Source organism: Rhipicephalus sanguineus, chromosome 4 (assembly GCF_013339695.2).
Source record: "Rhipicephalus sanguineus isolate Rsan-2018 chromosome 4, BIME_Rsan_1.4, whole genome shotgun sequence".
NCBI classification, from domain to species: Eukaryota; Metazoa; Arthropoda; class Arachnida; order Ixodida; family Ixodidae; genus Rhipicephalus; species Rhipicephalus sanguineus.
In genome coordinates, this window is record NC_051179.1 from 130064977 (window position 1) to 130077015 (window position 12039).

At 48.1% G+C, this 12039-nt stretch overlaps 1 protein-coding gene across 1 annotated transcript in view; it reads left to right on the forward strand.

Moving 5' to 3' along the window:
- LOC119390681 (zinc finger protein 674-like) overlaps nucleotides 1-12039 on the forward strand; it is a 338514-nt gene that overhangs the window by 302345 nt on the left and 24130 nt on the right. The window lies entirely within an intron of this gene.

Genomic DNA, 12039 nt, shown 5'->3' on the forward strand with positions numbered 1-12039 from the left:
ATTAAGTAGTGTTCGTATGTAGTAAGAAAATAATAAATTATAACGATGTCCATAACTCCAGCTCTGCGTACAATGACGTAAAAAACAATTTTTTTCCCTGTACGCTCACCGGCAGGAATTTTCACGCTTCCGAAAAAAAAAAAGAAATAGTACACGCGCGTCCCTTGCGATTGGCACTCTGTGTCAGTCTGATCGAGATTAACCGCGCGGCCGCGCCGATTTTAAAATTTTGAGCTCCATAAAGCCTGGCACACTTACTTTTGTGGGCGAAGTTGGTAAACAGCCACTACAAGCTATGAAAAACACAAACCACATTTTAGAGCCAGAGAAATAGCTATAGCAACCGGCCTTTACAGCACAGCGAATATTTGCGATGCGCGTCCTTCGATAGATAGATAGATAGATAGATAGATAGATAGATAGATAGATAGATAGATAGATAGATAGATAGATAGATAGATAGATAGATAGATAGATAGATAGATAGATAGATAGATAGATAGATAGATAGATAGATAGATAGATAGATAGATAGATAGATAGATAATGTGGCCAAGTACCCTTTGCATCGGGTGGACTCAATGAAGTGTCCTAGCCATATAAAAAAAACACGAAGAAAAGAATACATGAGTTAAAAAACACACAGACACGTCAGAATTCAGAGGTCACACACTTCCAGCGCCGTGAGTGTCCGCCGTGAGTGTCCGCCTTGTGTCCCTCCACCACACTTCGAGGCGAGCTTTCGTGGTGCGCACACTTTTGCCACAGTGGTTTCCCTCCGCATCGAGAAATCCGAGGGATGGATGGATGGATGCTATGAGCGTCCCCTTTGTAACGGCGCGGTGACATGTATGCCACCAGGCTCGAAAAAAAAAAAAAACTTCCTTATTTCATGTTGGCCACCTTATGTTGTTTCATGTTGTTAGGGCTTGCGGCAGGGTGGTGCCCTCTGCCGTAGGGGGAGTCAACTTCGAACAGCGTAGGAGCAAGTGCTCGATAGTCTCCCGCTCACCACCGCAGGGCCTGGACACCGCCGCCCGCGTCTCGGGGGCACAATCAAAACGGCTTCGATTGTCGAGAGTGCGCAGTGCGCCCGCCCGAGCCTCGAAGAGGAGGGCACCACCACAGCTGTTGTCGTACAGCGCTGGCTCCGCCGCAATATCTTTCTTGCTTTCCCAGTAGAGGTTGAGGGTAGTATTGGGGAGCATGGCTGAATGCCACATTTCTTCATCTGCCTCGCGAACCCGGTCACGAATGCCTTTAGCAGTCGCTCGCTCAGGTCCAGTTTCGACATAGTCGAGGAGGCCGTATTTCCGCCTCAAGAACATCACTCTGGACCTCCATTGAGTGCGGATGCCCTTGATGTAAATGTAATGAAAGAGCCTGCGTGCCCAACTGTTGTCATTCATGGTCCGTAGCCGACATTCGAACGAGATTTTGCTGCGGGCTTCTCGAGCCTCGAACGAAGACCATCCGACATCCCCCTGGTATAGTGTTCTAGAATATTGGGTAGTGAGCCCACTCTCCGGGGAGAGGGTACGTTGCCGCGGCACAAAAAATGTAAACGAGTTTTCGTTTTCCTGAGTGCCCGCGTGGCGGCGCTACCATCGTCAGCAATGTGAGCCTTCGCGCCTTCGCCCCGCTGCTGTAGGGCTGCTGCTGTGTTTCGTCGTCGCTGCAGGTTTTCGGCCGAGCATTGCTTCGTCAATACGTTTCATTTTTCAGTTCCTGTAGTTGTGAATAATGTAGATTGGTAGCAAGGCTTGTTCACGGGCTGCTTTTCATGTGAAGAACTCCATGCAGACAGCATTTTAGATGTGCTGACCACTGTGAAAGCAAGGCTTTGGCAAGAGGTTGGGTGCCGAAGCCATGCCTCAATGCTCTCTCAAAAAATAATCCAATTCTATGTTGTTACGCGACTTCATTTTTACATTAAGGGGCTAAACACAGACAGAGCAGGCAAACGCCAAAAAGCAAAGCACTTCAAGATAAGCCGCTGCACTTAAATTTTTTTCCTTGCAATAGGAGATTTTTTTTTAATTTTATTATTGTTCCTGTGTTTAGATTTTACAAGTGTAGGTTAAACTTGAAGAATGAATCTTCTCTGAATATTCTTTTTCTGTTTCACTGACCCAAATACAAGAAAATGCCAGATTTGAAAAACAAGCAAGATAGTATGTTAATTGGCACTCGCCATGCTTACTATAGCAATAAACCCTTAATTCAATTGTGAATGGTGGCTTTGGTCCTTGGCGTACCATCAACAATGCGATTAATATGATCTACCAGAACGTCAGTAGATCTGTATAAAAATGCATGTGTTTGAATGGAAATGTGTCTATTAGTTGTCATTTTTTTAGTATTTCTTCTGATTCAGTGTCTTCACTTATTGTGTGAACAATATGTGTTGAGTATTCATGTGCTTTTGTGAACTTTTTAAATTTATGCTATGCTAAGTATGCTATTGAAAATATTTAGCGTCTCTTTGTGAGTATTTTTCTAGCATCTATGGGCTGATTTAGGAGACACGCTGATAAGTACAAAATGGGGCAAGGCCCTCTTCAAGCTATTTCAGCTTTTTTCCATCTGTTTTCACTTTGAAAAAAAAAATGAAAGCGATTGATACGCATGGCTTTTGTGGAGTATATAAGGTCATTGTGCTGCCCCACCAAATAAACTTTTCACTTATTTCCGCGAACGATTGTTGTCTACATTTTTCCACACCTTCATTACAAATTCATTTTTCTAAATACAGGAGTGCGGACAAATAGTTCTGTAGAAAGAGTGCATATGAACCTTTTAGGCATATTATAGTGTCAGCAGAATTGCTAACTGAATTTTGCACTGAACTGATAGCGGTGTTTGCATGCAATTTCTTACACAAATATAATTTCCAGCATGTGAGGGGTCTTCAAGAAGCAAAATCTGATTGCATGGTCTGCCCTTACTTTCGGTCTTTTATTTCTTGGGCATGATTAGGATAGGTCTTTCCTGCTGTGCACTCCCACACATTTTCTGGCACTTTTCAGGAGAATATATCAACTGAGAGCGCGTAAGGTGCTTAAGTTTGTAGTAATATTGTTTTATTTAGTGAGAGTATGACCTCACTAAAGAGGCTACCGAGTACAAACGCTAGCATGAAAATATTAGTCTCTTTTATCTAAAGGCAATCGATGTCAGTGCACGTTAAAGAACCCCAGGTGGTCGAAATTTCCGCAGTCCTCCACTACGGCGTGCTTCATAATCAGAAAGTGGTTCTGGCACGTAAAACCCCATAAATTAATTAATTATCTAAACGCAATAAAACTGCGAGATCTTGTTTTTAAGCGAGAGCTCGCTACTGCAATACAAAACTGGCGGTTTACAGCATATATTGCATCCGGCGCCCGCTGATGACGCGCTCATGTTTAGCGATACTTCATGCGCCAGAACAACGGCGAAAGCAAGAATATGCTCACGCAAAAGAAAAAAAAAGCAACGAAAATGGCTATGTACAGGGGTTGCACAAGAGTAGTTTGTGCTTGAAGCGCTGGCAAACTAACCTTCGCGCTGAGGGCAGCAACGCGTCGCTTACATTGCAGGTGGTGGTGGCGCCATCTACCAGGTGAGACATAAAGTGCGTCAGTGCACGGCCTCCAGTCAGCCCACTACCCCTTTCTAGAACACTTTACCCCTGGATAGCCTCCACGGCGACACGGCCGTGGCATCCCAAGGCTATGCGGCCCAGAAACTCACCGCGTGCCTAGCGGCGGCCGCGAGCAACATGAGGAGTTCGACGCTCTTTTGGTCCAGCTTTTGCTCTAGAGTCTGTACTAACTCTAAGCAATGCTGTGGCCGCTATTGGTCGCTAATGGTCACGTGGTCCACATACGCACTCTACTTTTGGTAGAGTGACCTGAATAGGGGGAGTGTCCAAAGCGCCGCGCGAATACATGGGAGGAGCTGGGGCCTTTTGCGGTGAACTTCCGCGCCGCGGCGCTGCCGTGCCGGAGGAATACCTCCGCCTCAAAAGAGAAATGCGGGTCCTTGTACAAAGCAAAATAGCTCAGCATAATAACAAACAATTGCGAGCTATCACAGAGGCAGGGCGTAATGGTGCAAACAAGTTTTGGAAATATGTGTCTTCATTGGATCGCCAAACTCCGGCACCTGAAATTCGACACCACTCCAGCAACCTACCGGTCACCGACCTCGCAGAGCACCTCACGACCCACATGAAAGAGCTCTTCAATCCCACACATGACGAATCGACCTCAGCAGTAAACGGCGACCCAGATGAGCCTCACCAACCAAGTGAAGAGGACCATTGGCAGATAACTAGGATCGCTCTTGAGCGTGCACTCCCGCGTATCAGTGCAAGTACTGCTACCGGACTGGACGGCATACCGGCGGGCCTTGTGAAATGCCTGGGGAAGTCTGCTCGTGAACACCTCGCGGGAATCTTCAATACCATCCTCAAGAACGGCCCAATCCCATCCGACTGGCAATGCGGCAGAGTAAGCCTCGTGTGCAAGAGAGGAGGCGACGCTGGACTGCTGGGCGACTATAGACCAATCACGGTGACGAGCGTCCTATATAGACTCTTCGCTCAAGTCTTGAAGGGCTGGATGAGCGGCTGGGCGGAGAAGAGGGGCATACTGTCTGAACTCCAGAATGGCTTCCGACGGAACCGACGCTTGGAAGACAATCTTTTCGTGCTCACCCAGACCATCGAGGTTGCACGGAGAGAAACCAGAAATCTGCTTGGATGCTTTCTGGACGTCGCCAAGGCTTATGATAGTGTGCCACACGAGGAGTTTTTCCACCAGTTAGACCAACGGCAAATGCCGCGCGTGTGGACAGACTTTCTCCGGCGGCTCTATGCAGATAGCTCGGTGGTAGCATGCTTCAGAGGCACCAGAACACAGCCTGTGAGGGTGACAAGAGGACTCAGGCAGGGCTGCCCTTTGTCTCCGCTGCTATACATGCTATATGTGGCGGGACTCGAGCAGGCATCGTGGAATCGGGAGTTGGCTTCGCGTTCCGACTCAGGATTGGTGGAGTGGCGCATACATGGACGCTGCCCGGCTTGGTGTTCGCTGATGATCTAGTACTACTGGCTGAGCGCAGCAGTGACCTTCAGAGGTTGGTAACACTGGCAGCCGACCACCTGAAGAGTCTGGGCCTTCACTTCAATGCCAAAAAATCGGCCATATTGCAGTTTTCAGGCGTGGAGACCATTGATGTGCAGCTTCCCGACGGAGGAAGCATTCCGGTATCAGACAAGTACCGGTATCTCGGTGTCAACCTTTGCACCTCCGCAGATCTCTATGACAAGCAAGAGGAGCACGTTCGACAGGCTTCTGTGAGGGCCGCCAACGTGTTGCGACGGCGGAGCCTGTGGGGGTGCAACCGGTTTGTACTGGTGCGCGAACTGTGGAAGGCAGTACATGTGCCAGTGCTGACATTCGCCAACGCCGTCATCTGCCTGTCCGCAGCAACACGCCAGTGGTTGGAAAGAGGCCAGCGTGAGGTTGGGCGACTGGCGCTGGCGTGTCATGGACGTGTAGCGGTCGAAGCTGTGCAAGGTGACCTCGGATGGTCAAGTTACGAGGCACGAGAGGCAAGGAGCAAGGCGGCCTACGAAGGCCGTCTTCGCCTCATGAACGACCAGCGGTGGGCCCGTCGTGTATTTAGATACACAGCTATCAAGGGCATGAACACACCATGGCGCAGGCGTCTCCACACTCTGTGCCGCAAGTACTCCCTTTTTACTGACCCCGTCCAGGAGGACAGTGAGAGAAAATGGGCAGTAAGAGTACGGAATAGAGTGCAGGAAGCTGAGACGTCGGTGTGGCAGGCGGCTATGGAGCAGAAACCTAGCCTAGCCCTATACAGAGCCCACAAGACCACCATCTCCGCCGAACGCTTATACGACAATAGTGCCGGCAGTGCACTTCTGTTTGAGGCCCGTGCTGGAGCGCTCCGCACTCGGGTGTATCGGCGTCACTTCGACCCGTCGTTGGCTGACGGCACTGTGCAGTGCAGGACATGCGGGAAAGACGAGGAGAGCATTGAACACCTGGTGCTTCACTGCGAACGCCTCTGGCCTCGTCAGACAGATGGCGCCACACTACCGGAGGCACTCGGCCTTGTGAAAGACTGTGGCGCATCGGGTGAAAGCGGCAGCCGCGATACCAACGTGCACCCCCTGGCAGCGACAGCAATAACAAAAGCAAGGCTTCTGCAGTGGTGGTCAGGGAGACAGTGAACAATTGTGATGTTCATGGACCTGGTGTGATTTTTTTTTGTTTCTCTCTTTTTTATTTTATTTGTTTTTCGTTCCGGTCAGGACACTAAAAGGTGCCCCCCCGGTATAAAGGGGAAGACCACAGACATCATCATCATCATCATCGTGGGTCCGGCACGGCAGCGTGGGTAGCGTGGGTTCTTCGAGCCTGGTGGCAGACATGTCACCGCCCCGTTATAAAGGGGACGCTCATAGCATCCATCCATCCATCCATCCATCCGTAGGCTTTCTCCGCGGCGGAAGCCGCGCCACAGCGGCGAGCGTCTGCTACGCGCGTGATATTTTGGCCGCTATTTGCTAAAATTGTGGAAATTTGGGAAACATTTAATACTGCGTCACTGCAACATAATACTGCAGCGACTCATCACAGAGAGAGCGCGTTTGGGTGTTGTGAAACGGGGTTTTTATATATATCCTTGCAGCTGGTTTGTCACCGCATTGGTCCACACTTCCGCGGCTGTTTGAGGAACGCATCCTGCGCGCACATCATCGTGAGAAAAGGCGCTTAGCTTACTTTCGTGTGGAATGACGAACGTAAACTTGCTGCAGGAGAGAATAAACTGGAGATAACCAGGAGAACGTAGCACATGCACGTAGTAACTAGCTCATGCATGCTAACGCGTTTGCACCCTTCATATCCTATCTTTTATTTCGTGCATTCGATTTGTTTTACAAGGCTGCCTCCGGCGCTCTACTGTTTCAAGCCATTTCATGCGAAGCCGAATGTGTCAGTCGGCGTGGCCGCGGCACCAAAAGTAAAAAATTACTCGCGTAACTCGCGTTTCGTTCACTTGGTATACACCAAAATTGGCACGGAGGGGCACGAATGTACGTATGCCCAACACGACCGATAGGTCATATGCATCACTAACTTGACATGCTTGCCATTTGCGTAACGACTAACAATAATAATATCGTGTATGGCGCGCAAACCCTTTAGCCAGAAATAATTCTGACGATGTGTGGTCTGACGATTTGCTTCCGTCAGGTTATAAAAAACGTGGTGGTCACCAATATCGATGTCAACATGTTAGACTTACCCATGCATATTGAAGAACTGACCGCGTAGGTAAAATGTATGCGAAAAAAATTACATGAAAAAAAAAAACATGGTCCCTTATGCATTCGCCTGAGATGACTCGAAAACGAAAGCCAAATTTTTCGTCAGTCGATGCATTGATCCTCCCTCGCCCCTCTCCGAAAGCTTTCTGCACATAACGTGTTTCGGACTGCCCACAGGATCGAAGGCATTGCAAGCTTTCTGCACCTCACCTGCTTTACATTGCCTACACCGGGGGCCGATCACGGAGGCAATGAAAAGCGACCATGTCATGTGATGGCGCCATCATATGACGTCACGTTGAATGACGTTATAGTGACGTCACAAGGTCTGTCGACGTCATCGCGTGTTGATTTTGTGCATCACTCGTGTTGGCTTCGCGGGACGCCGACGGTCAATTTTCGTGTTTGATGAGGCATCTAAGGCTTTAGCGTTAAAAAAAAGACAAACCAAAGAAAATGAAACGACAACAGTGCAACATCGTGTATGCCTCACTTCATGTTACAACCGATCGCCCGAAAACAAACGTGATTCTCAGTTCAGAGCAGCTGATTGCACGCATCTGCGGGACAAAAGAGGCTTGCTTTACCCGTCTGCTCATCTGTTTATATTTATTCAAGAGATCAGCAGACTCGCTATTTAAGTACTCCGGAGCTTCAGCACGAAATTGTGGTAGACGCTATATTGAGGTCATCAGGAAAAGCGGGAAATTGCGGTCGGGTGCCCTGTTGGCGCGCACTCAACTGCCGCAGAAACAAGTGTATTTTATGTAACTACTCGTCCACATCTTTTGGTAAAGTCTCTGAACCGGGCGAACGCTAACCTCCGAGAACCGTGAAAACATCTGAAGTTGAGAATGATTGGTTTGAAACTGTTTTCATTTCGTGGCTTGAAGCAATGCACGCATCTCGCGCGAAAGTTTCATAATGACGTTCAGCGATACAATGCAACATGCGATAATATATATATATATATATATATATATATATATATATATATATATATATATATATATATATATATATATATATATATATTGTTACCGTATTTTCGTTCAGGCAGCTTGTACAGCAAGAATGGGGGCATTTACAACTTTGTTTCATGATACCTGGATATTTGTAAAGCATTTTCTATATTACGCCTTTTATGCAAAAACTTGCAGAATAAGGTTAGTTTATTTGGCATTGCTTTTCTTTCAAATGTTTGCGCACAGTGAGCCTTGTTGTACGCTACCTCAGAAACAAAAATAAGCCAACAGCATTGCGGTCGTATGGCAGTCTCTACTATTTTTTATCTTTTTTTTTTGTTTCCCTTGCGTCTTCCCGGTGTGCTCCGTACATAATAAAGAGCTTGTGGAGGCTAATGAATTGTCAAATAAAGCGGTGTACATATGGCTAGCAAACCAGTGGCGACTATGAGTAAAAAGCTCGTGAACTCACTGCGCGCAAGTATTTCAGCTGACTGCGCGTGCAATTTACTTTTTTTATAACTCTTAATTCGTGCACGCGTGATGCTATTGCCCGATTACTCTTGCGAATAGGGTTTTGTTTTCGTTCTTTGCTTGTGCGTGTCTGTTTTGCGCGTTTTTACACACGCACCAACGTTCTCGAACTCTGTGACCGGAACTAGGCCACTCTGATGCCGCTTGACACATGATTTTTTTTTTGCATTCTGTTATTGCCCCAGCACTAACACAACGCTTAAAGATGGATAAGCTTCATTCCGCACCGCATTACTTAAGTTGAGTAGACTTCAAGTGCCCTGTGTGGAAACGCACGCAAAAAACTACAGCGCGTAGCAGACGCCCCTCGCTTTCCGCGCGCTTCCCGCGCGCGGAAAGCCCACGGATGGATGGATGGATGCTATGAGCGTCCCCTTTAAAACGGGTCGGTGACATGTCTGCCACCAGGCTCGAAGAAAAAAAAAAAAAAAAAAAAAAAAACTTCCTTGTTTCATGTTGGCCTAATACCTTATCTACATTGATTAAATCTATGTTATTATACCAAAAAATATAAATTCACGGTCCATCTCTCTGCCTCTTAAGGCAGAATGACCTTATTTTTCCCCCATTATTTATTTTTGTTCTTTATCTCTACTTTTCTGCCACCAATACTCTAACCGTCTCTTACTTATTTCTATCGCGGACGTGTTCAGCTTTCCATTGTTGTCCCTAAAACCCAAGGCTTCATGTAGACTCGTGCCCACACGTATACCTGGGTGAATATCGCCACATTCAATCAGTACATGTTCCATCGTTTCCTTAGTTCCCCCGCAGCATGTACATTGTTCTTCTTCGTTACTAAATCTCGCTTTATAACTACGCGTTCTAAGGCAGCCCGACCTTGCTTCAAACAGTAAAGCGCTTCCCCTTGAATTATCATAAAACCTTTCCCTCCTTATTTCGTTTTTTTCCTTTTCGGTAGTTACTCAGAGCCGGCTTCTTTTCCATCGCTGTCATCCAATAAGTCCTCTCCGCCTCTCTGACCTTCCGCTTAATGCTCCTTGTTGCCATATCGCCCGCACTGCCAGCCGTATATTTACTGGTGAGCCTCCTAGTTCTTTTTCTCCACTGCGTGTCAACGCTTTTTCTATACAAATACCTGAAAACCTTCTCTGCCCATCTACTCTCCTTCATTTTCCTCAGCCTCTCTTCGAATCTCATTTTGCTCTGCGCTTCCCTCACTTCAAAGCCTGTCCATCCCATATCACCCTTTACCGCCTCATTTGTCGTCTTCCCGTGAGCGCCCAACGCGAGGCGGCCCACCGTCCTTTGATTTACATCCATTCCTGATTGCACCTCTGACTTCATGCACACCACTGAGTTCCCAAATGTAAGCCCCGGAACCATCACACCCTGCGTTGTAGTCGCGTCCCGGCCGCTCGCAACGTCACCGTGTGCAGGTTTTCCGCGTCGGTCGCCCTTCTTGTCCTGAATAAACGGGTCCGGCGCAGCAGCGGCGCGGCGCGGGAGTTCACGGCAAAAGGCCCACGCGGGAGCCGGCGCTTTGGACACTAGGTCACTCTACTTTTGGTAATTTTGTTTCTTGAATTCAAGATGGCAGCGCCCACGAAACGCGAATGGTTGTTTGTTTACACACTCAGCCGCTGCGTTGTAGTCGCGTCCCGGCCGCTCGCAACGTCACCGTGTGCAGGTTTTCCGCGTCGGTCGCCCTTCTTGTCCTGAATAATCGACCTACCCACCCTAAGTTTATGGTTTAAGCTTCGAAGAACTGCTACTCGACGAAGAATCGCGTCTCATCACCATGTCAGCCGTTTGCGCTGCCTACGGCTGAACGAGCATCGGCGGCCGAGACTATTTACTCCTTCACAACTTCCCACATGTGAAAAAAAAAACAACCTCCTCAGTGGATCGCTGCTGCGAAAGGAAGTGATTGCAAGCCTTCGATTACCACTAGCTGTACTCTGCTCAAAACATTTTCGTGACAGTTTTTACGCTAATACTTGCAATGGGATCTCCGGTAAAATCTACTCCACTAAAGCCTGGCGTGGTGCCGTCGATGTTCGTTTACGCACGGAACGAATCGCAAGTACCGAGAGCAGCATTCTCGAAGAGGCGAAAACATGAGGTGAGATGTCGAATGTTGGAGCTTACTAAGCTGCATGTATGCTAGCCTGCATGTTCATGAGGCCATTCTATTCTGCGAAAGTGGATGACCAGCGAAGCTGTTTAACACACGGCACATCCCTGGCGCTACCTGGGTAGTACAAAGAGAGCCGTCTACAAGCGAATGTGCATAGGCCACAATAGAACCCCCCCCCCCCCCTCTTTCGTTGGTGTCGAGGCGCGGCTTCTTGAAAATCAAGGCCCTGGAAAGCTTCTTCCGCCAATCCGCGCTTCAGAAACAAAGGAAGCTGATCAAAGCGAACTGCGAGTGCAAAGTTTTAGTTATACCGGCGCGCTGCAACTCCCAAGTACAACCGTGCATCGCACGACATCGAGTTCGAGGCAAGCCCTCCGACATCCGTTCTCTAGCGCCTAAATGCGTTAAAGTCGGGTATATACGTAATGCCAAAGCGATGAAGTACATACATGATCAAATTACTTAGCTATGTATCTTACGATCAGTGGTACAAAACTCGTTTTATCAGGGACGAATGGCCCCGGCGATTTTCGCCTTTTCAGTTGCATTCTCCCTGAATTCATCTCTCGTTCCCTATGAATTGGAGCTGTTTTATTACGCATCCTCAAATGGTCTCTTGATGGTCGTCTGCCGTTTGTATATACTGCAAATGGGGATACGTGCGTTTCCACTTTTGCGGGGTACAACCAAATGCAAAACCATGGCCTCCGAGGTAGCTACGGCAACCGCGGAGGACACGGACAAAACAAACCTGAAGGTGCTCACGACCAACATTTAGCGATTTACTTGTATGACGCACGTGTTAGCTAGTTAGAGCCATAACTCTGAGCCTTCAAAACGTACGTCCGTGATGCTGTGTGGTGCAATTATAGGTTGTCGTGGTGTGCGTATCACGCGTCTTCAGTCTGCCTCTAGCTGCTCACTCTGTGTTTACACGGCACGCACCGCGGTCAGAGCCTCTGCTCAGATTCATAGTCAAGGTTACCTTGGTTCTCCATCAGGGCTACGCAAAAAAATAACAGCTGAGCCACGTTAACACACTTTCTCATACGACCGGCTGTGGAGAATGCGAGTAATTCACTTACCCA